At 42.7% G+C, this 1,792-nt stretch overlaps 1 pseudogene; it reads left to right on the top strand.

Annotated features, from left to right (window-relative positions):
- Positions 1 to 347: 347 nt before the first annotated feature.
- Positions 348 to 1,299, top strand: LOC134370956 (heterogeneous nuclear ribonucleoprotein A1-like; annotated as a pseudogene).
- Positions 1,300 to 1,792: the final 493 nt, after the last annotated feature.

The following is a 1,792-nucleotide window of genomic DNA, read 5'->3' as shown; positions in this document are numbered from 1 at the left end:
TCAAAGAGGGAGTTGTCATTTCATAACAGAACACAAAGACTGCATTTACCAGTGGGCAGGGTTCATTGCTACCCAATGAATATTCTGTCACTGGTAAACTGAAAATGTCCCAGTTTAGGAACAGAACATGCTATTTTACAGAAGCCATACACACTGAAGGAAGATCATACACCTCTGTTTTCTTGGTTATTTGTTTTGAAATTCTTAATTCTGTCCATCTCTATCTGCTCTTTCTATCCTGTATAAAGAATTATAACAAGATAATTTCTGCTATCAAGAATACACTAAACTTTCTGTCCGTGGACACTGCCAAGGAAGCACGGTTAAAGTCTCTTCACACTGCCATCATGTCTAAGTCAGAGTCTCCTAAAGAGCCCGAACAGCTGTGGAAGCTCTTCACCAGAGGGTTGAGCTTTGAGTCAACTGATGAGAGTCTCAGGAGCCATTCTGAGCAATGGGGAATGCTCACGGACTGTGTGGTAATGAGAGGTCCAGACACCAAGATCTCCAGGGACTTTGGGTTTGTCACATATGCCACTGTGGAGAAATTGGATGCAGCCATGAATGCAAGCCCACACAAGGTGGATGGAAGAGTTGTGGAACCAAAGAGGGCTGTCTCAAGAGAGGATTCCCAAAGACCAGGTGCCCACTGAATTGTGAAGACCTTTGTTGGTTGCATTAAAGAGGACACTGAAAAACATCACCTGAGAGATTACTTTGAACAATATGGGGAAATTGAAGTGATTGAAATCATGACTGACAGAGGCAGCAGCAAGAAGAAAGGCTTTGCTTTTGTAACCTTTGATGACCATGACTCCATGGATAAGACTATCATTCAGAAATATCACACTGTCAATGGCCACAACTGTGAAGTAAGGAAAGCCCCATCAAAGTGAGAGATGGCACTTCAGCCAAAGAGGTTGAAGTGGTTCTGGAAACTTTGGTGTTGGTTGTGGAAGTGGTTTTGGTGGGAATGACAACTTTGGCAATGGAGGCAACTTCAGTGTTCATGGTGGCTTTGGTGGCAGCTGTGGTGGTAGTGGATATGGTGGCAGTGGAGATGGCTATAATGGATTTGCTAATGATGGGAGCAATTGTGGAGGTGGTGGAAGCTACAATGATTTTGGCAATTACAACGATCAGCCTTCAAATTTCGGACCCATGAAGGGAGGAAATTTTGGAGGCAGAAGCTCTAGCCCTGATGGTGGTGGAGGCCAATACTTTGCCAAACCACGAAACCAAGGTGGCTATAGTGGTTCCAGCAGCAGCACTAGCTATGGCAGTGGCAGGAGTTTTTAAGTAACTTCCAGGAAACAAAGCTTAGCAGCAGAGGAGAGCCAGAGAAGTGACAGGAAAGCTACAGGTTACAACAGATTTGTGAACTCAGCCAAGCATAGTGGTGGCAGGGCCTAGCTGCTACAAAGAAGACATGTTTTAGGCAATACTCATGTGTACAGGCAAAAAAACTCAAGGACTGTATTTGTGACTAATTGTATAACAGGTTATTTTAGTTCCTGCTCTGTGGAAAGTGTAAAGCACTCCAACAAAGGGTTTTAATGTAGAGTTTTGTTTTTTGTACCCATGCTATTGATTTCTGCATGTAATAATCTGATTGTGACACTGAATAAATGTCTTTAAAAAAAGAGAGAGACAGCGAGAATACCACTAACATGACTAGCACAATTTCAATGTGCAATACAAGTGCTATAGAGGGTATAGGAAGAGAGGAATTGGGATAATGAATAGAAACATTTTTCAAGTAGTATTCAAAAAGGCAAGTTCAGAAAGGGGC

Source organism: Cynocephalus volans, chromosome 2, assembly GCF_027409185.1.
Source record: "Cynocephalus volans isolate mCynVol1 chromosome 2, mCynVol1.pri, whole genome shotgun sequence".
In the NCBI taxonomy this organism is placed as follows: domain Eukaryota; kingdom Metazoa; phylum Chordata; class Mammalia; order Dermoptera; family Cynocephalidae; genus Cynocephalus; species Cynocephalus volans.
The sequence above is the reverse complement of the archived record's forward strand: the minus strand, read 5'-3'. Positions and strand labels throughout refer to the sequence as shown.